Source organism: Lepus europaeus, chromosome 3, assembly GCF_033115175.1.
Source record: "Lepus europaeus isolate LE1 chromosome 3, mLepTim1.pri, whole genome shotgun sequence".
In the NCBI taxonomy this organism is placed as follows: domain Eukaryota; kingdom Metazoa; phylum Chordata; class Mammalia; order Lagomorpha; family Leporidae; genus Lepus; species Lepus europaeus.
This window is the reverse complement of record NC_084829.1, coordinates 126,374,119-126,398,225: the sequence shown is the minus strand read 5'-3', so window position 1 is coordinate 126,398,225 and position 24,107 is coordinate 126,374,119.

The window sequence follows — 24,107 nt, the reverse complement described above, 5'->3', positions numbered from 1 at the left end:
ATAGTATTATTATGAAGTTGGGATCAAAAACAAAAGGGATGAGAGCTGACATTGAAGAAGTATAAATGGGCTACACTTTAAATTACAATGCTTTTAAATTGGAACCCCAAAATAGTGGAAAGGGTGGGAATTTTAAGCAGAAGAGTGGCATGGGCAAATTTCTGTTTTTATCTGCTCAGACTGGGCTATTGGGTGGGGGAGGGGGAGATGGGGAACATGGAGATAAGATAGTCACCAAGAGGATTGAAATAGCTGAAGGGATTTGAGGGATATCAGTAGGACTGAAGTTTGATGAAATGCATGGGTGTGTGCAGGCGAGTCAAGGGTACACATCTCTGACTTGGATAGGGAGCAGCGGCCACTGAAACAGGAGTCAAAGCAGGAACAAGTTAGGAAAGGAAAGTTCATGAATTCAGCGTTAGGAATTTACAGGGCAGAACGGGCATGTTGGCCAAAATGCCCAACAGGTATTTCTTGTTTATAATGAGCTTGGAATTGCTTGTTGTACATTTTCATAGGGGTTCATTTTTCACAATACTCATTATAGTCAAAATTACCAAAACTCATCAAGATTCTGTTTAAATAAAGGTTGTGAGAAGCACAAAAGCATATAAATGGGCCGCTTACCTTGAGAGGATTTGGACATAGATAGGAAGATAAGACTTGGTCTAAAAACCAAGAAAGAAATAGAATCATGTTTAGTGAAGGGCTAATATGTATATTGCAAATCGTATGTGTTATAGGATGTCAGACAATGCAGGGATTAGACAGGACTAGGAAAGACTTCATATACAAGATAGAAGTTGCTGTTGGGCTTGATAAAATATAGACTGGAGAAGATGCTAAAGAAGGGACTTCTTATTTGAGGGCAGAGGTGACAGGAAGACAATTTTATCTATAGAGATTTAATGTAATATATACTTTCAAATGATGCTACCTGAGCACATACTTACCCATCATGTTTGCTGTTAGAAAAATGATGGCTTGGGGTGAACATTTGGTATAGCAGTCAAGATGTCACATAGGATGGTCACATCCCATTTCAGAGTGTCTGGATTCGAGGCCCTGCTCCACTCCTGATTCCAGCCTCCTGCTAATGTACAACCTGGGAAGCAGCAGGTCATGGCCCTAGTAGTTGAGTCCCTGACACTCATGTGGGACACTTGCATTGAATTTTTGGCTTCTGGCTTTGGACTAGTTCAGTCCTAGCAACTGTAAGTATTTGGGAAGGGAATCAGTGGGTGAGAGATCTCTGCCTCTCAAATAAAAAGAAAGAGAAAGAGGAGAAGGGAAGATGGGGACAACGAGGAAAAAGATAGTGAAGAAAGAAAAAGAGGAAGAAAGATGAAGGAGGAGAGGGAGGAAGAAGAGGAATAGAAGGAGGAAGAGAGCTTACCAATACATATTCATTCTGCATGTAATTTACTTTTGACTTTAGTACCTTGTACCCATGTAGAACGTTTACTAAGCAAGGTGTGAAGTGAAGGTTTTCTTAGGAGTAACCAGATGGAGTTGCTGTGCATTCATTGGTTCTGCCCAGCCTGTGCTTCTGATTCTTACACAGTTACAGGCAAGCATATTCACTGCATATTCGCTTGTCCTCTCTGTAGTTATTTAAAAAGATCTGAAAATGCATTAATATGGGATCATGGACCTTGCTCTATTTAAAGTAGCTAAGCAAAATTAAAATACAAAAGTATTTCCATGGTGGGCAAATTTTGTGAAGCAAATGACTTAGGATGGTGCTGTCCAACAAAATATAAAGGGAGGCACAAATGTGAGCTACATATATAATTTTAAATCTTCTAGTAAAAGGAGTAAAGGGAAACATGAAATTAATGATATATTTATGTAAGTTGATAATATTTGAAATGCAACAATTTAAGCACATAATCAAGATAAAATGTATTAGTGAGATTTAATATTTGTCATAGTTCCTGTGAATTTTATTCATGTAGCTCATCTCAATTGAGATTTTGTACCTTCTGAGTCTAACAGGAAGGGAGAACTCCCAGCCTGAGGGCTGCATAAGGCCCAGGAAGTCATTTGGTCTGGTCCTGCCAAGGCAATTACAAGTGGGACTTGAAAATAAATAAATCTACAATAGGTTAATTTTTAATTTCATGATTTTGTATGGTCTGCAAATGATGTTATACAAATCCAAATGGCCCTTGGCAGAGAGAAGGTTCCCCAGGCCTAGAAGGACCACAAGAGACCACTGTATTGGATAGCACAGGTTGACAAACTGCACATTTTCACCTGTTTATGCTTGGGTTATAATATTCGTCTTTCCTTTAGTATACCCTTTTCATCTCAGTAGATAGATGCCTTGATTTCTTTGTGAAAAGAATTCTCAGATGCAGAAGAAATAAGAAAAACGAAAACAAAAGAAGAATTGATTTCTGTTTAACATTTCCTGGGCTAGACAGTTTATATTTATTATCTCATTAGTCATCCTATGAACTGTTTATAGCAATATAGGCATATATAAAAATGTATAGATGCAAATCAATAAATAATTATTACAAAACAAATCCAACAGAAAAAGAAATTGAAATTCAGAGAGACTAACTAAGTGACTAAGAAGAGTAAAGAGGCTGCTTTGTGTGAGTTACAGGACACACAAGTAAATGATCAGATAGATGTGTTAGAATAATTCAGGCATTAGATGGGTCTAAAATCCTTTCAATCTGAAAATCAGGGATTCTTCCTTAAGTAATTTTCCTCTCACTGTCTTTTTTTTTTTTTAACAGTTACAAATTCTATCTTTGTTGTTGTTGTTCCTTTACTTGGACTCAGTCTTCAGTCAATCTTAAGTATTTGCAAAACTTCCAATCTGTCCATACCTCTCTGTTTTTTATTCTGGTGATGTGAGACAATATAAAGCTGTTCTTCTGAATTACACAGTTTATGACGTTTTATTAATATTTTATAGCCAGATGCCATCAGGTGACTTGAGAGAACAAGTACTGGGGAATGTTTTGTAACAGTTTTACTCTTCCGGGGCAAAAACTATCCTGCCCTCTCCTACTGCAGCTCCACTAGGAAAATGCGGGCATTGACTCAAGGCACTGACTGGTTTTAGTATTTCTTTATGATGTTATCTAAGTAGTTTAAACAGTCAGAAAAATAAGTCATTTGCCCATGAACAGCTTAAATATTCAGACTATTGCGTACTACAGGAAAATCAGCATTCATTTCAACCATGTTAAAATCACATGCTGATGAAGTCCCCAGTGGAAGGACAACCTTAAGTCTTGCTAAGGAAATCATATCTTGGCTCAAGTCCATCCAGTTGAAAATAAACTTGGACTTTTCTTGATGGATAGGAGTTAAGTTTCCTGATCCCCATGAGAAAAAAGAGGTGAAAGCCATAAAAGAAGTTTCTGTAAAATATTTACATGTCTTCTTTGATACATTAATGCATTAAGTCCTTTGAAACGAAGCCCAATTTTGCTTTACGACTTTCTTTATAAACACATTGAGCAAGAAAACTACCCTTGGAAAATCGTTTTTTGCCATTTGTCATTAATTTGGTTGCCTCATTTGGAATACTATGCCAGTTTTAGGCAAGGGAAATGAAGAGATAATTATATAGCAATGCTTATTTTTCTGCCTATCTGAAAATAATGAGGATTGCTGTACCATGGATGAGTATGAAGACCAGCATTGCTTCCTAGGATGGCCAGAATGAAGAGGCCCTCTAGTTGTACTCTCTTGGGCTCATGAATCTAGGCACTCTGGGTACTAGCAAGTTGGGTATTTTTTCTGTCATTGTTTAATAATACTGAGTTTACAACAAATAAAAAATAAAATTCTTGACTCTGAATTAAATCCTGTCCAGAGTAGTTGTATGGTTGGCACAAAAGAAAACCATTTGAAGTGGATTACCTTCTGACAGTCAATGCTGAAAATGTGGTCAAGTGCCCAGTAAGAATCCAACAGAATCTGTAAAACTGTGATTACTGAAAAGTGCAAATCTAGTATATCTTTCATGTATTAAAAGCAGACAGTCTCCTTGGCAGCTGCCAGAAGAAATACATTTTCACAAATTTCCAGACTGAAATAAAGTATTCAGCATTTCCTTAAAGATTTTGAAGCTATGGCTCAAATAGTAATTAGCATACTTGTTACTGGCACTGGAGTCCTTCTTTCCAGGAAACAGATGTAAGAACAAAGCTGAAAGTGATAAAAATTTCATTTTTCATCAGCATAGAAAACCATTCAATGATACTTTTTCAGTCCTACTCTTGTCATTCACAGTACAAATGTAAGCAATACTTCCTATTCATGCACAAACACAAGCAATGGCTAAAACCTTCAAATGCATGCCTTCATACTGTTAAGGCAGCAGGCAGCCATTGCTGTGCAGTTTAACTTGTATCTTGACCGTTCTAACATCAGGCTCTTTTTGGCTACAATGAATCCAACTGAAAATTTGAATTGTTGATATTCAGATAATATTCGGATAAACCTTGAAAGTGACAGTTAGTGGGAAGAATGAAAATATTTGACATTGATCTAAATCTATCTCAAGTATAGCATCCTTAAAAGAAGTATAAATCTCTGAATTTAGGAGCGGTTTTATCCCTAGAAGGACTGAGCAGCCGAAGATTGATCCGTTGCTTATCTAGTCATAGCAGGCTGCCTCCCTCTAATTAGCATATGAACGACTCAGTTCTTAGTCTGGATGGCACTTTTGGATATATTATTTGCTCAGTCAACCATTTTGGCCAAGTAGCTAAGTCAGCTAATTATTTGTTCTTTATTTTTTGGGTTTTTTTTTTTTTTTTGGTTTTTATTTTATTGGATTTGATCAGCAGTTGCAATAAATTTAGTAAATCAGCTGCTTATACCATTGGCTCTGAGTCACTGTCTTGGCTTGCAAGGGACCCACAATAGAATTAAAAACCACGTGCAATTCACAACAGACCAATTAAATCTATGTAAATATCTCTGTGTATATACTAAGATCTATCTTTTCCTCTCAATCTTGCTTCATCTTTACATTGGCTTAGGAAGTTTTGCAGCTTTTTCTACTTTATTCTTTTCTGACTGGCAGAAGGTATTTTCGGTACTCTCATGATGCATCATGATCATCACAAGTATGATTATGATCATCATCACTATCCAACTGAAGCAGTAAATGTCATAGAACAAAACGTAAGAATAAAGGATTTTTTTTTTTCACATTATGCAAAAGTTAGCAAGCAATTTTTTTATCTTCCTAATTGGCACACTTTTGCTATTGAACATGTGTTGTGTGTTGTAAAGCAGGGAAGTGTCTGGTAACTTTCAATGAAAAGTCTGTCAGCTTTTACTGTTGCTTAACCAAGTTCTTCAGTGAACTTGATATAGTTCCCCCGCTCTCCTTTCTTTCTCATTCTCTCTTCCTCTCCTCTCCTATTTCTCTCTCTCTTCTTCTACCTTTGTTTCAAATAACATTTAAACATAAAAATACCATTTTACAAATTATGGACTGAGGCAAGCATTCACAGTTTATTTGTAAATCTAGCATAGATAGCCCTGGGAGTTGATCAAATATTAGGATCTTTGCTGTTATGATAGACTTGAAAGTTAAGGATCATGAAGTTTGAGAGTGGGGTGATGATTGAGTAAGTCTGATAGCATTTGGTGTATGAAATTCATAAATGTCTGAGATCTATTGGGGGTGGGTATAGGAAATAAAGATATAGAATTCAGGGAATTAATAAAAATAAGTTAAATTTAAAGGGAACTAGTTAACCTTTACACCCTCACAGATACTGAATGTGGAAATTAGTATTGTATGTGGAAATGAGTCACCTGATTAGGATATTGTCTGAGGCAGTATTAGGATCACTTATCTATGTCACATATGACTAAGCATCGTGGATAAGGAAGAGTACAGCATAGCAACCAGTTTGCTATTGGTGAATCATGGCATGATGAGAGAGTAGAGAGGAATTTCCTAGGTTTATGAGTTGGAGTTTGGATCTAGGTGCTCATAAGGAAGATTCAGAGCATATAATTTAAGGAAAAAGTGGGGCCTGTGGATGTTGAAATTTGCATTTCTAATTAATAGTTCATATGTCACCTTAATTGGGGATTTCTCACAGTACTAGTATGCTAGTGTGATATGGGAGGACTTTTTAAAAGTTCATGGAAAATGGAATTAAGATAATGTGAATTTCCATGAACTTACTGAAGATCCCTTATGTACCAATAATGGGTGAATCTCAGCAATGAGATCCAATTTAGTGAACATGCATTGAACACTGAATGTGTTCCAGACACTGGACTAAGTCTCAGCGTTTTAAAGAAGTGTGAAATGTCATCTTTATAACAAGGATGTCACTATCATTCAAAGCCACATTATTTTTGGTAGTTAACTCACAGCATTTTCCCCTAAAGTAAATAATGTTTTTAAAAAACTAAAAAAATATATAACAAAAGCACTTGAGTTATTATCAAGGAGAGAAGTCTTCGTTTTTATTCTTGCTACCAGTGTGTGGGTACACCTATGGCTTACGTTCTTTCCATTATTCTACTCATGTTTGGCTGTCCTTAAAAGTTGTATTTAGATATTTTTAATAATTTTTAATTTATATAATGTGAACAAGTTTTATGTGTTTTATACATACAGATTTAGGAACATAATGATACTTCCTAGCCTACCCTCCATTCCATCCACGCTCCACCCACTCTCCTCCTTCCTTTCTTATTCTTTCTTTTAACTTTTACAATGACATATTGTCAGTTTATTTTATAATCATGAGCTTAATCTCCCGCTAAGTAACGAATTCAACAAATAGTGAGAAGAAAACAAAAACACTCTTCCTCAACACTAGAGGCAAAGGAGGTATTAATATGCAATGCTTGTATTATTTTCTTTGGATATGGTATAACATTTCTTTTTTATTTTATTTTATTTATTTATTTTTTTACTTTTATTTAATGAATATAAATTTCCAAAGTATAGCCCATGGGTTACAATGGCTTCCCCCCTCCCATAACTTCCCTCCCGCCCGCAATCCTCCCCCTTCCCGCTCCCTTTCCCCTTCCATTCATGTAAAGATTCATTTTCAATTCTCTTTGTATACAAAAGATCAGTTTAGTATATATTAGGTAAAGATTTCAACATTTTGCCCATATAGCAACACAAAGTGAAAAAACTACCATTGGATTACTAATTATAGCATTAAATAGCAATGTACAGCACATTAAAGACAGAGATCCTACATAATTTTTTTTTCAAATTAATTAACATTTCAACACATATACAGAGTATAAGCAAGTCAAATCAGGTAACTAATCTTTGCATTTCCTTACTTTACTTTGTGTTTGAGAGCTCTTTATTTCTTTGCACAATATATCATATGTTATTGTGAACTGTAGTTGTCCTAGTGTGCTGTGGAACACTAGAAATTTATTATTTCTAACTATATTTGGGTACCCATTATGCAATCTCCCTGTAGTCCCTCAGTTTACCCTTCCCAATCTCAAGTCATCACTGTTCTAAGTTCAGATAGACTGTTTGTTTGTTTTTTTTTTTTTTTTTAAATCTTTCTCATGTGAGGGAGAACTTATAGAATGTGGTTTTTCTGGGTCTGGCTTATTTCATTTAACATAATGATCTCCAGTTCCATTCATTTCACTGCAAATTTCAGGATTTCATTCTTTTTAATGGATGAATTATATTCCATTGTATATATGTACCACATTTTATTTACCTGTTCATCCACTGATAGACACCTATGTTGATTCCATATCTTGGCTTTTGTGAGTAGTGCTAAAATGAATATGAAAATGCAGGTATCTATTTCACATACTGATTTAGTTTCCTTTAGATATATACCCAGAAGTGGGTTAACTGAGTTCCGTGGTAGATCTATATTTAGTTTTTTGAAGAATCTCCATACTATTCTCCAAAATGGCTGAACAAATTTACTTCTCCAACAACAGTGTATAAGGGTTTTCTTTTTTCCACATTCTCTCTGCATTTATTTTTTTTCTTTTTGATAATAATCATTCTAACTAAAGTGGGGATAGTTCATTGTGCTTTTGATTTGCATGTACCTGATGGCTAGTGACAATGGGAATTTTTCCATGTATTTGTTGGCTATTTGTATTTCTTCTTTTGAGAAATGTGCATTCAAATCTATTGGCCACTTATTAATTGAATTTTTTGGGGAACTGTTGAGGCTTTTCAGTTCTTTAATATTATGCATATTTTTGGGTCTTAACCTAAAAAAATCCTTGACTCTGCCAGTATCTTAACATGATTTCTTTATGTTTTCTTCTAGAATTTTACTATGTCTTAAATCCCCATTTGATTTTTGTATAGGGTATAGGGTTGGGAGGGGTTATCTTGCTTCAGTCTTTTACATAAAAATAACTAGTTTTCTCAATATCATTTATTCAAGAAATTGTCCTTTTCCAGTATATATTTTGTCACTTTGTGAATGATTGGTTTGCTATAGATATGTGGATTCATTATTGAGGTCTCTGTTCCAATTCATTGATCTATATGTCTGTTTTTATACCACCACCATAGCTATATAGCTCAGTAGTATGTATTGCAATCTAAAGTTGTGATGCTTTGGCTATTTGGGGTCTTTTGTGTTTCCATATAACTTTTAGGATTATTTTGTCTTGTTCTGTGAAAAAGTCACTGGTATTTTGATAAAGATTGCATTGAATTTGTCAGTTGCTTTGAGTAATATGGAAATTTTAACAATATTATTTTTTCAGTTCATGAACATAAAAGACTTTTCTATTTTTATGTCTTGTTAAATTACTTCATAAGTTTTTTTAAGTTGTCATTGCAGAAGTCTTTCACATCCTAGAAAAATTTATTTAAGATATTTTATTATTTTTGTTAGTGGTTTTTTGGTAACTAGTGAGTGGGTTTGCTCTTATAATTTCTTTATCAGTGAGTTCTCTATTTTGGTGTTTAAGGGGTATTCAGCTTCTTGGGATGTTTGTTAAATATAAGTAAAGACCCATTTTAGGTAGGGATTATCAAGATATTTGCAATTTCCACATCATGCTTTGAATATTACTAAAATAATGTTGTGTTTCTGGACATGTGCCAATTTTTATATGCAATTCACAATCAGCTATCATTAAGAGAAGAATTGGATTTTTTTTTTTGACAGGCAGAGTGGACAGTGAGAGAGAGAGAGAGACAGAGAGAAAGGTCTTCCTTTTTCAGTTGGTTCACCCCCAATGGCCGCTGCGGCTGGCATGCTGTGGCCGGCGCACCGCGCTGATCCGAAGCCAGGAGCCAGGTGCTTCCTCCTGGTCTCCCATGTGGGTGCAGGGCCCAAGCACTTGGACCATCCTCCACTGCTTTCCCAGGCCACAGCAGAGAGCTGGACAGGAAGAAGAGCAACCAGGACAGAATCCGGCGCCCCGACTAGAACCCAGGGTGCCGGCGCCACAGGTGGAGGATTAGCCTAGTGAGCCGCGGCGCTGGCCTGAAGAATTGGATTTTCACCTCTTTTTCTTTGATAAAGTTATAATTTATGGTGTGGTACAACATATCCACTAAAGGAAATTGCATATAATTGATCATTTCTGAAATGTTTACCTATCATTAAACTAGTTTTTCAATTTTGGTTTGTATATCTTTTTAGTATAGGAGAGACAATTTTAGCTAGAGATGTTTAAAAGTGCATACAACGGTTTTAGTGGCAACTTGGTTTTAGAATCACGTCATACAAAAAATATTTTATGGTATAATTTCTATATGTACAGACAAATATAACCTCTAATTCTGTGGTATCCTTTGGCTGCCATATTCTTGTTTATTTCTCATACCTCCTTGTTTATGGATGATGGGTAATGCCAATTCAAGTGAGTATTATTCCAATAAATGGATAAAATACAAATATTACAAGAGGTCATCAGTTGGAAAAAAACTATAGGGGTTCTTTTACAGATGAGGAAATCAATCTCTTGAATGCCAAAGGGACTTTATTGGCTACTAGGTGAGATACTGACTTAGCTGAAAGTCATTCCTCTCACTCTCATTATAGGCTTTCCTTTTCTAGTCCAAGCTTCACAACCTCTGCTCTGGTAAACTGTGCAGGTTATTTATTCATTTAATGAAGTTTTGCTGAGAATGATCTAAATGCATAATGCCACCATTAGCACTGGGAAATGGAGCTAGAGACAAATCATAAGGTACAGTTCTTGTTCACAGTGAAGAGACAAGATAGAGCAGCACATTGATAATGCGAACAGCATCATCATGAGTATGATCATATGTTAAAAGAAAGAAGAAATAGGGTGTATTTACTGGAAGATATCTAGGAAATTATATGCAAAATAAGGGCTTTAACTGAGTTATGAATGATCATGAAGAAATTAGTCCTTCAAAGTAAGTGAACACCATGACATTGGTTAGAGAAATTTAAGGACCAAAAATGTTTAAATTATTTAAGAACTCATAATGTTTAAATTAACAAATCCCTGTGATCATTTTCAGATATATACTAAAAACACCATTTTTAAATAATTTTCAAAGTTAGTGACTTCAAACTTCAAGAGTTAGACTATCTACTTGTTTGCATCGTTTCACTTCCAAAAATCAACCTGTTGGCTTTTTAACAGCTTATTCTGTTACCAGTTTTCATCTCATTACTTAACAGAGTTTCCTTTTGTTTTGGGGAAAATTGAAGCTACATAGTTCCTTGTCTTGTACTCAAGCTGAGTAGGAGTTATTATGAAAGACTCTGTTGACATAAATGACTCTGATTCTCTTTTTTCACACAAATGCAAGGTAATATTTGGCTGCCATTTCTTCTCATGCAATTGAGGATCTGAGTAATGTCATGATTTAGAATTTATAGAGTTTTTTCTTCAAATAATAAAGTAGTACTCATAAAGAAATACTGTTGATAACCTTGTACAACCAGAATGTAAATAACAAAGATAACAGATAACCTTGTTCAACCAGAATGTAAGTAACAAAGATGAGCTCCGAGTAATATTTCAACTTTGGGTTTACTATACTTCATCAATGTACCTTTTGCATAAGATCAGTGAAAGAATTGCTATGATAGTGATAAATATGGTTTACAGAAACTATAGAAAATATCGAGGAAATTTGTATTATTTTTTCCTCTACATAACATGAAATCACTGTCTTGACAGCCTTTTCCTCTAAGGTGTCATGCAAGCACTGAACACACACAAGAACACTCTGTTACAGCTCTGCTACGATACAAATATATCATGGTTGCCCTGGCATTTAGTATTACCATGGAAAAATTTTATGTCTTCTCTACCTTGTGAGCTACTAGAAATAGCTAAAAAGTATAAAAAGATGGCCTGATCTCACATTGTCTTCCAGATCTTACAAAGATGCATGTAAGTGAAGGAATCTAATTCTTACTCAGAATCTCAGGTATACAGAACTCTAGAGAAAGATGTTGTATTGCACATAGTATGGTGAGGTGCAGAATATACCCATCAACAGTGTCTACCCTAATGAGGATAAAAGAAAGAAAATCAGTTAACTCGGGATTTGTGGAAGGGACTGATACTGAGGTTATATGCTAGTATTTTTTTCAGTAAATAGAGGAAAGCATGTTCCAGACAGAATCTGTACTTTCAAAAATTAGTGGTGAAAGAGGATGTCCTATTCACTGGGTTGAAAGTAGTTTCATTTACTGAGAGGGTAGAAGAAACTGTGTAGTAGACTAATGATGAGGTGAGCAAGATTAGTATAGCAAAATAGCCAAGGGCCTAGAAATCATCAGCTCGTTAAGAAACGGTAACTTTTAATCTGTACATTATGGGCATTCATAAGGCAGCCTCATACTTCTGTTTTCCCCCATTCCCATTCTTAGCAGAACAGAAATTTTATTTCTGCAATTTTAATTGATTGCTTTAGAATTGGATTGGACAATGCTCATGACATCAGGTCTTATGGCAGAAGACCAGAGACACGAAACTGCTATTCTACTCAGGTTATCAAGAAAGGCACTATCAAACTGAAGCAAAGGCCCTCTGTCATCAGGCAGCAGTGAATGCTGAACTGTGCTTTTTGAAGAGTTTATTATTAAGGCTTATATGCTGCCATTTGCAAAATATTAGGTAGAAGAAGGATTTTTAAGGACAGGATGCTTTTCTGGTCCACAGGGACAATAATAAAAATATTTTTTGGAATATTTCAGATTGAAAAGTTATTAACAAGGCCATCACCAACAATAAAAATGGTAATATCTGAATAATAAAATAGCTTCTAGGTATACTTTGAAGAATGGTTAAATAGGACAAGCCCTTGAAGCACCATTTCATTATCTTTCCTCCTCTCAGAAATGTGACTAATGTGACACTGTCTGTGTGTGCCCAAGTATGTATGTGTAAATAATAAATACTTGATTATCAGTGAATATAAAATAGCTTTTCCTGAATTGCAACTATTATCACCTAAGTTTTTTTTTTGCAGAAAATATCATTCCATTTTTCCTCAAAAATCATATTATTCTATAATATTTATTCATAGTTGATTAAGGCTTTACATTGTGTGGATTGATATTAATATATTGCTCTCTGCTGCTCTGCCTGCAAACATATATGAAGAACAATGTACATGTCAATAGATCTTCTTAATCATGGGCTTAATTTCAAGAAGACTGAAAATTGTACTTTTTCTGATGTCTTATATCATTTAATAGGATGCACACATAAGAAAACAAATTCATAAAAGGCTGAGGAACATCCATTAGCTCTGTTTTGACTATTACCTTATCAAAAAAGTGAAGCTATTCCATTCTGTCTCTTCTCTGAAACTCTGCTGTAATCTGGCAAGAAAACTGCTGATTTTCACTCTTCTGTGTTCAATTCTGTAATTAAAATATGAACTTTTAAACCTAAAAATTCCAGTGCATCATTAGTAAATAGCATGAGCGGCACATATCCGAGGGTGTTCACGTTTCTGGCATGGGAAGTCCCACAGAAGAAGGCTTATTTTATATTGGTCTTTTGTATTTTTACATTTGACTGATTGAGTCAATGGAAACCAGCCCTAATTGTTGCTTTATAGGTGTTCGATGTTTTCCATCACTGGCACATACTGAACTAAACCTTCAGGGAGTAAAACAGGGCAAGGCTGCTGTTTTCTGTTACTCTGCAAATCAAAAAAAGATTGGTAGTTCTGATTAATCTTTTATTTCATTTGGTTGCCTACACAACACTCTGCCAAATTACTTTATAATAAATAATAAAAGTCACTGAGAACTATGTGTTTATTCTCACCACCAATCCAAATAAAAGGTTTTCTGTAAATGAGTTACTTCTAATAAAGCACAAAGCTTGAAGAAAATTATTAAAAGCAAATTTGCCTCATGGTTTTATGTTAGTAGAATGCACAAAACTTGAGAATAAGTTCAACTAATGGCAATGTGGTTTTAAATATTCTAGAAAATCTAAAGGCAGCAAAGCAATTCCAAATGTACCTCTTCATCTTGTAAAACAGCATTTAATGAACAAAACTTACGATTAGGGTAAACATGTTACTATTCAAATTCTCCACAACAGTGGACTTCAGAAATCTAATTCCTTGGCTGTGTTAGAATAACATTTTTTTAAAAATGCGCTAAAATAAAACAAGCATTAGACACTAAATGAAAAAGACTGCATTTAATAGCAAACAGAGTGTCATGTTGCCATACACACTTTCTCAATGAGAAACTGAGCTAATGAGGCCATTCTTATGCAAGAACATGGGGAACATCAAAGTAAGATTACTACTGAGCACACATCTAGTTCTTCGCAAAACACTGAATTCCTTATATTCATTATTATTATTCGTGCTTCTTCTGCACCACCAATCGTTACTCTCATTTTTACAGATGAGAAAGTCGAGATAGAAAATGAGCCAATTATTTACCCAGGTCACAGCTGAGTGCATCGTGCCCATGCCAAGATCCAGCTCCTTCCCAGAATGATCCTTCTGCTGATGACCACGACCTGCACCTCTCTACATTCATAGCTGAATGATGCAGTAGACTCACTGAAACACAATGACCATAGAATCATTAGCAAATGTGACATCTGGAAGTTGTTTCAGTGGTGCAGGATGTTAAAGCAAGTGTATGTGGGTAATTAATTGATTTAGCACATTTAAGGGAAGTTTCTTCTCAATTACAATACTTACTGGGAAATAATCATGCACTAAAGAAAAAGCATTTTTTCCATGGCTAGGGTTACCATTATGCCATTTCTTTCTCCCTCAGTGGATAGCATAGACACTTAAGTTGAGGGTTTGTGCTATAAAATATGTCTTAAAATGCTGGTCAATAGGATATTGGTTAACTTTCTAGAATATTTCAAAAGATCTGTTCCTAATACATTAAATTATATGGCTTCAGATGTATTTTGTTATTTTGCTTAACTGTTACAGTGACTTCCCTCACCTAATAATTCAAACACCTCTTAAACTACTGAACAACCATTAGGATACACACTGATTCCATAAGCTGCAGGTTACAAGAATATTTTACACAGTCAAGACTTTTTAGAACTCAAAGACTTCCTCTACTATATTTTAAGTGGCTGCTTTGCTGGTACATGGGGTTGAGCCCAGTGGCATTTATGGCTGCAAACCAAACCAAACCAAAATAAAACAAGAAGTAGTATCATATCTAGATCTTGTGGCAGAAAGAGCTGGGTAAACACACTATGGAGGCTGGTATGCTCTACTGATGCTGAAAATAATAATATAAATAAGTGGATGCAGTAAAAACTCTCTAAAACATGTAGCTCTGGATGGAGTTAGAATAACTTTCCCACTGAACTATAAAAGTCTGGTTTGATAACATCAGCCTTGATTCCTAAGAAAGTACCCTATTTTGTGTTCAATCTAATAATTAAAGGGAAAAAAGGGAAAAACAACTAGACAAAATACCAAGAGCTGAATTAATTGATTAAGTGAACATTTATGAGTATCTAATATATAACAGGCACCGGAGTTATTATTACTTATAAACAGACACATAAACGAGGCATTACAAGAGGAAGCAAGCAGAGGGAGAAACACAGTCCAGGCAGAGCACGTTCAAGAGGAGAACAAGCCCTGCCATGGAGGTGTAGGGGAGGCTTTACAGGGCAGATAATGTTTCTGCTGACAAAATGCAACTTGGAAATACTCAGAATCAGACAAAGCATGTGTCAGCTGGAAAGGCCATCCCGGTGCCAAATATTTTGTCACTTTTACCTTGGTGAATTTACCATATTTATGAATCTAGATTCAGTCCTGTAGACTTAGTCATTTACTCTCTTTAGTACTTCTGACTTGAAAGAAGGAGGAATGTAAACCAATCCAACAAACCTCTCTAGCAAAATCTGAGGGAAGAACCAGAATGTCAATTTATTCAGTTGCCACAATAAATCCAATTCAATGGAAAAGATGCCTGTACCTCTGGAAAAGAAATTTAGGTTTAGAAGCCTAAAATGATCAAAATTTATTCAGTGAGATTTAGAATAGATCAAGGACATCTGCGTTAAAATCAGAATGTGTATAAAACTTGTATTTTGATAACACAAAGGAACTGTCTCTCTCAGTGATGTTCTGGCTGATGGGACCTCCTCTTTACAACTTCTAACTGGCCTATTATTAACTCACTCCGAGGAACTAACAAAGAATTAGATTTCTGGTCTTATGTGGCATTGTAAACAGAATGTCTTTATAATCTATTTTATATTGATTTAATGTTTGAATACTTAAGGGAAAACTAATTTCCATGTCTTTAGAGACTGTCTTACCATGTTTTGAGAATTAGGAGTTTGGCACACATGGATCATAATATGCTTAAAGATGAATGTTGTTCATTGAAAACTTAGATAGGCAGACCCAGATGATAAAGGCCATTAGGTTTTCCAGCAAGATACATCATAATCTGTGGACTTTGGGGCAGGGGAAGGTAGTGGAAGTTCTAAAGTAAAAATGCGGTTGACATAGTCATAAGGAGATTAGTGAAGAGGACAGTTAGGAGTTAGCTGAGGGTATTCATGTGCATATGAACATTGATTTTCAGATTCTGGTCAAAATGTACTTCTCCCATGGGCTAAGAAATGGAAAAAATAGTATTAGAACTATCAATTGTGGAGAGATAAGGTGCAAGGCATAGATGGGAGCTACGTCATAAAGGCTTTGTGCAATGTGCTGAAAACCTTGAACTGTTATTGTAAAAAGTTTTACAGGGGTGCTTTACCAGATTTTGCTTTTTTTTTCTTCCCCAGAAACATTTTATTTAAGGAATACAAACTTCATGCTATTCATAAATACAACCTTAGGAATATAGTGACTCTTCCCACTGTATCCGCCCTCCTACCCAAATTCCCACCCTTCTTCATCCTCTCCTATTCCCATTCTTACTTTCTACTAAGATATATTTTCAATTAATTTTATACACAAATAATTAACTCTATACTAGGTAAAGAGTTCAACAAACTGTATGAAAAAAGAAAAAAAACTCTTCCTCAACAGTCCAGACAAGGGCTATTCAAGGTAATTGCATCTCAAAGTATCAATTTCACTGTTGTAGATGACTTTTTAGGTGCACTATTAGTTATCACAGATCAGGGAGAACATATGGTATTTTTCCTTTTGGGATGGGCTTATTTCACTAACCTTGATGTTTTCCAATTTCATCCATTTTATTACAAACAAAATGATTTCATTTTTTTACCACTGTGTAAAATTCCATGAGGTAGATACCCCATAATTCCTTTAGAGTCTCTAGTTGACAGACATTTGTGTTGATCCTATATCTTAGCTATTGTGATTTGAGCTGCAATAAACATGGGGTAAAGATAACTTTTTCATATTCTGATTTCATTTACCTTGGATAAACTTCCTAGAATAGGAAGGCTGAGTCATATGGTTGGTCTGTATTCAGTATTTAGATTTCTGAGATATCTCGATATTGTCTTCCAGAGTGGCTGTACCAGTTTACACTCCCCCCAAGAGTGGATTAAGGTACCTTTTCCCCCCGACATCCTCACTAGCGTTGCTTGTGGATTTTTGTATGAAAGCCATTCTAACTGTGATGAAGTGAAACCTCATGGTGGTTTTGATTTGCATTTCCATGATGGCTAGTGATTCTGAGCATTTTTATGTTTTTTGGCCATTTGGATGTCCTCTTTTGAAAAATGCCTCTTTAAGTCCTTTACCCATTTCTTAACTGGGTTGTTTGTCTTATAGTTGTTTAATTTCTTGAGCTCTTTATATATTCTGGTTATTAATCCTTTATCAGTTGCATAGTTTACAAATAATTTCTCCCATTACTTCTTCATTTTCCTGAGTGTTTCTTTAACAGTGCAGAAGCTTCTCAATTTGATGTAATCCCAATTGTCAATTTTGGCTGTGATTGCCCAAGGACCTGGGCCATCCTCTACTGCACTCCCAGGCCACAGCAGAGAGATGGACTGGAGAAGGGGCAACTGGGACAGAATCCAGTGCCCCGACTGGGACTAGAACCCATTGTGCCGGCGCCTCAGGCAGAGGATTAGCCTATTGAGCCACGGCGCTGGCCTGTTCTCTAATAATTTGATGGTACCAGGTCATAGATTTAGATATTTGATATACTTGAGTGGATTTTTGTGTAAGGACTATGGTAGGACTCTGGCTTCATGCTTCTGCATTTGGAGATCCGGTTTTCTTCATTCCTTTTGTTGAAGAAACTGTCCTTGTTCCAGGGATTAATTTTATCTCCTTTGTCAAAGATAAATTGGTTGTAGATGCATAGGTTGATTTCTGGAATTTCTATTCTATTCCATTTGTCTATTAATCTGTTTTTGTACAAATATCAGGCTATTTTGATTATAGCTGCCCTGCAGTATATCTTGAAATCTGGTATTTTGATGCCTCTGGCTTTGTTTTTGTTGTATAACATTGCTTTAGTTCTTTGGGGTCTCCTATATTTCCATATGAATTTCAGCATCAGTTTTCCTATATCTGGAAAGAATGTCCTGGACACTTGGATTGATATCACATTGAATCTGTAATTTGATTTTGGTATTATGGACATTTTGATGATATTGATTCTTTCAATTCCTGAATGTGAGAGATTTTTCCATTTTTTGTATATTTTTTATTTTTTTCTTCAATGTTTTATAATTCCCATTGTATTGTAGCTATTGTGAATGAGATTGATCTTAGGAGAGAACTTCCACTTTGACTACGGCCTTGTCTAAATAAGATCAGAGTTGGTGAACTCAAGAGGCTTCCATAAACCTTGGCAGCTCATAACAAGAGCCTCGGGTGATTACTGACGACATAAATAAGAGTGTCAATTGTTAAATCAACAACAGGAGTCACTGTGCACTTATTCCTCATGTAGGATCTCTGTCCTTAATGTGTTGTACTATGTGAATTAACGTTATAACTAGTACTCAAACAGTACTTTATACTTTGTGTTGTTTCTGTGTGGGTGCAAACTGTTGAAATCTTTACTCAGTATATACTAAACTGATCTTCTGTATATAAAGATAATTGAAAATGAATCTTGATGTGAATGGGATTGGAGAGGGAGTGGGGGATGGGATGGTTGCTGGTGGGAGGGAGGTTATGGGGGGGGAAAGCCGCTATAATCCAAAAGTTGTACTTTGGAAATTTATATTTATTTAATTTAATTTAATAAATATAAATTTATTAATATAAATATAATAAATATAATATAATTTAATTTAATAAATATAAATTTATTAATATAAATATAATAAATATAATATAATTTAATTTAATAAATATAAATTTATTAATATAAATATAATAAATATAATTTAATTTAATTTAATAAATATAAATTTATTAATATAAATATAATAAATATAATTTAATTTAATTTAATAAATATAAATTTCCAAAGTACAACTTTTGGATTATAGCGGCTTTCCCCCCCATAACCTCCCTCCCACCAGCAACCATCCCATCTCCCACTCCCTCTCCAATCCCATTCACATCAAGATTCATTTTCAATTATCTTTATATACAGAAGATCAGTTTAGTATATACTGAGTAAAGATTTCAACAGTTTGCACCCACACAGAAACAACACAAAGTATAAAGTACTGTTTGAGTACTAGTTATAACGTTAATTCACATAGTACAACACATTAAGGACAGAGATCCTACATGAGGAATAAGTGCACAGTGACTCCTGTTGTTGATTTAACAATTGACACTCTTATTTATGTCGTCAGTAATCACCCGAGGCTCTTGTTATGAGCTGCCAAGGTTTATGGAAGCCTCTTGAGTTCACCAACTCTGATCTTATTTAGACAAGGTCATAGTCAAAGTGGAATTACTCTCCTCCCTTCAGAGAAAGGTACCTCCTTCTTTGATGGCCCCGTACTTTCCACTGGGATCTCACTCACAGAGATCTTTCATTTAGGTCATTTTTCTTTTTTTGCCAGGTGTGTCTTGGCTTTCCATGCCTAAAATACTCTCATGGGCTTTTTAGCCAGATCTAAATGCTTTAAGTGCTGATTCTGAGGCCAGAGTGCTGTTTAGGGCATCTGTCATTCTATGAATCTGCTGTGTATCTCGCTTCCCATGTTGAATCATTCTCTCTTTAATTCTTTCAGTTAGTATTAGCAGACACTAGTCTTGTTTATGTGATCCCTTTGACTCTTAATCCTATCATTATGATGAATTATGGACTGAAACTGATCACTTTGTCTAGAGATGACATTGGTGCATGCCACCTTGATGGGATTGAATTGGAATCCCCTGGCACATTTCTAACTCTACTGTTAAGGGCAAGTCTGATTGAGCATGTGCTGAAGTGTACATCTCCTCCCTCTCTTATTCTCACTCTTATATTTAACAGGGATCACTTTTCAGTTAAATTTAAACACCTAAAAATAATTGTGTGTTAATTAAAGAGTTCAACCAATAGTGCTAACTAGAACAACAAAAAAAATACTAAAAGGGATAGAGTATTAAGTTGTTCCTCGACAGTCAGGACAAGGGCTGATCAAGTCACTGTTTCTCATAGTGTCCATTTCACTTCAATAGGTTTCCTTTTTGGTGCTTGGTTACTAGTCACTGATCAGGGAGAACTTATGTTATTTCTCCCTTTGGGACTGGCTTAACTGACTCAGCATGATGATGTTTTCCAGATTCCTCCATTTTGTTGCAAATGACCGGATTTCATTGTTTTTTTTTTTATGCTGTATAGTATTCCATAGAGTACATATCCCATAATTTCTTTATCCAGTCTTCGGTTGATGGGCATTTGGGTTGATTCCATGTCTTAGCTACTGTGAATTGAGCTGCAATAAACATTGAGGTGCAGATAGCTTTTTTGTTTGCTAATTTAATTTCCTTTGGGTAAATTCCTTTTTTTTAACTTTTATTTAGTAAACATAAATTTCCAAAGTACAGTTTATGGATTACAATGGCTTTTCCTCCCCTATAACTTCCCTCCCACCTGCACCCCTCCCATCTCCTACTCCCTCTCCCATTCCATTCACATCAAGATTGATTTTCCATTATCTTTATATACAGAAGATTAATTTAGTATATCTTAAATAAAGATTTCATCAGTTTGCTCTGACACAGAACATAAAGTGTAAAATACTCTTTGAGTACTAGTTATAGCATTAATTCACATAGTACAACACATTAAGGACAGAGATCCTACATGAGGAGTAAGTGCACAGTGACTCCTGTTGTTAACTTTAACAATTTGACACTCCTTTTATGATGTCAGTAATCTCCCTAGGCTCTAGTCATGAGTTGCCAAGGTTTATGGAAGCTCTTGAGTTCACCAACTCTGATCTTATTTAGACAAGGTCATAGTCAAAGTGGAAGTTCTCTCCTCCCTTCAGATAAAGGTACCTCCTTCTTTGATGGCCTGTTTTTTCTACTGGAATCTCACTCATAGAGATCTATCATTTAGGTCATTTTTCGTTTTTTAGCCAGAGTGTCTTGGCTTTCCATGCCTAAAATACACTCATGGGCTCTTCAGCCAGATCCGAGTGCCTTAAGGGCTGATGAGGCCAGAGTGCTGTTTTGGACATCCAAGGAGTGGGATGGCTGGGTTGTATGGTAGGGTTATATTCAGGTTTCTGAGCAATCTCCAAACTGACTTCCATAGTGGCTTTACCAGTTTGCATTCCCACCAACAGTGGGTTAGTGTCCCTTTTTGCTTACATCCTTGCCAGCATATGTATGTGAGCCATTCTAACCCAGGTGAGGTGAAACCTAATTGTGATTTTGATTTGCATTCCCCTGATGGATAGTGATCCTGAATATTTTTTCATGTTTCTGTTGGCCATTTGGATTTCCTCTTTTGAAAAATGTCTATGGAGGTCCTTGGCCCATCTCTCAAGTGGGTTGTTTGTTTTGTGTTGTGGAGTTTCTTGATCTCTTTGTAGATTCTGGTTATTAATCCTTTATCTGTTGCATAGTTTGCAAATATTTTTTCCCATTCTGTCAGTTGCCTTTCACTTTCCTGACTGTTTCTTTTGAAGTACAGAAACTTCTCAATTTGATGCAATCCCAAATGTTAATTTTGGCTTTGACTGCCTGTGCTTCCAGGGCCTTCTCCAAGAAGTCTTTGCCTGTGTCTATATCTTGCATGGTTTCTCCAATGTTCTCTAATAATTTGATGGTGTTGGGTTGTAGATTTAGATCTTTAATCCACGTTGAGTGGATTTTTGTGTAAGGTGTAAGGTAGGGGTCTTGCTTCATGCTTCTGCACGTGAAAATCCAGTTTTCCCAGCACCATTTATTGAATAGACTGTCCTTGCTCCAGGAATTTGTTTTAGATCCTTGATCAAATTTAAGTTGGCGGTAGGTGTTTGGATTGATTTCTGGTGTTTCTATTCTGTTCCATTGGTCTATCCATCTGTTTCTGTACCAGTACCATGCTGTTTTGATTACAACTGCCCTATAGTATGTCCTGAAATCTGGTATTGTGATGCCTCCGGCTTTTTTTTTTTTGTTGTACAAAATTGCTTTATCTATTCGAGGTCTTCTGTGACTCCATATGCATTTCAGCATCATTTTTCCATATCTGAGAAGAAGGTCTTTGGTATTTTGACTGGTATTGCATTGAATCTGTAAATTGCTTTTGGGAGAATGGACATTTTTATGATATTGATTCTTCCAATCCATGAGCATGGAAGATTTTTCCATTGTTTGGTATCCTCTTCTATTTTTTTCTTTAAGATTTTGTAATTCTCATCTTAGAGATTTTAGCGTCCTTGCTTATGTTTATTTCAAGGTATTTGATTGTTTTTGTGGCCATTGTGAATGGGATTGATCTTAGAAGTTCTTTCTCAGCCATGGCATTGCCTGTGTATACAAAAGCTGTTAATTTTTGTGCATTGATTTTATATCCTACTACTTTGCCAAACTCTTCTATGAGTTCCAATAGTCTCTTAGTAGAGTTCTTTGGGTCCCCTAAATTAAGCATCATATCATCTGCAAAGAGAGATAGCTTGACTTCTTCCTTCCCAATTTATGTGCCTTTAATTTCTTTTTCTTGCCTAATGGCCCTGGATATATCTTCCAGAACTATATTGAATAGCAGTGGTGGGAGTGGGCATCCCTGTCTGGTACCAGATCTCAGTGGAAATGCTTCCATCTTTTCCCCATTCAATAGGATGTTGGCCGTGGGTTTTTCATAAATTGCTTTGATTGTATTGAGGAATGTTCCTTCCATACCCAGTTTGCTTAGAGTTTTCATCATGAAAGGGTGTTGTATTTTATTGAAGGCTTTCTCTGCATCTATTGAGAGAATCATATGGTTTTTCTTCTGCAGTTTGTTAATGTGGTGTATCATATTGATTGATTTGTGAATGTTGAACCATCCCTGCATACCAGGGATATGCCCCACTTGGTCTGCATGGATGATCTTTCTGATGTGTTGTTGCATTCTATTGTCCAGAATTTTATTGAGGATTTTTGTGTCTATGTTCATCAGGGATATTTGTGTGTAATTCTCTTTCAATGCTGCATCTTTTTCAGGCTTAGGGATTAAGGTGATGCTGGCTTCATAGAAAGAATTTGGGAGGATTCCCTCTTTTTTGATTGTTCTGAAAAGTTTGAGAAAAATTGGAGTTAGTTCTTCTTTAAATGTCTGGTAGAATTCACCAGTGAATCCATCCAGTCCTAGGATTTCTTTTTTGGAAGGGCCTTTATTACTGTTTCAATTTCTGTCTCAGTTATGGGTCTGTTTAGGTTTTCTATGTCTTCCTGGTTCAATTTAGGTGGGTTGTATGTGTCCAGGAATCTATCAATTTCTTCTAGGTTTTCCAGTTGGTTGACATACAACTCTTTGACTCTTTTTATTTCTGTGGTGTCTGTTGTTACATTTCTTTTTTCATCTCTGATTTTATTGATTTGGGACTTTTCTTTTTTTAGTTAGTTGGGCCATTGGGTTGTCAATTTTGGTTATTTTTTCAAAAAAAACAGCTCTTCTTTGGCTTATCTTTTGTAATGTTTTTTTGGATTCAATTCTTTTGATTTCTTCTCTGATTTTAATTATTTCTCTTCTCCTGCTAGATTTGTGTCTGGTTTGCTGCAGATTTTATAGATCTTGAGATGAATTGAAAGCTGATTTATTTGTGTCTTTCCAATTTCTTGATGTAGGCACCTATTGCTATAAACGTTCCTCTTAACACTGCTTTTGCTGTATCCCATATGTTTTGATATGTTGTGTTGTTATCCTCATTTACTTCCAGAAAGTCTTTGATTTCTTTTTTGATTTCTTCTACGACCCAGTGTTCATTCAGGAGCATGCTGTTCAGTCTCCATGTGTTTGAAAACACTCTAGGGATTCCTGAGTTGCTAATTTCCAGCTTCATTCCACTGTGGTCTGAGAAGCTGCATGGTATGATTCTAATTATTTTGAATTTGCTGAGACTTGCTTTATGGCCTAGTGTGTGGTCAATCCTAGAGTAGGTTCCATGCACTGCTGAGAAGAATATAAATTCTTTAAGTGTAGGATGAAAAGTTCTATAGATATCTGTTAGATCCATTTGGGCTATAGTGTCGATTGTATCTGCTGTTTCCTTGTTGATCTTCTGTCCTGTTGATCTGTCTATTTCTAAAAGTGGTGTATTAAAGTCCCCCAATACTATTGTATTGGAGTCTA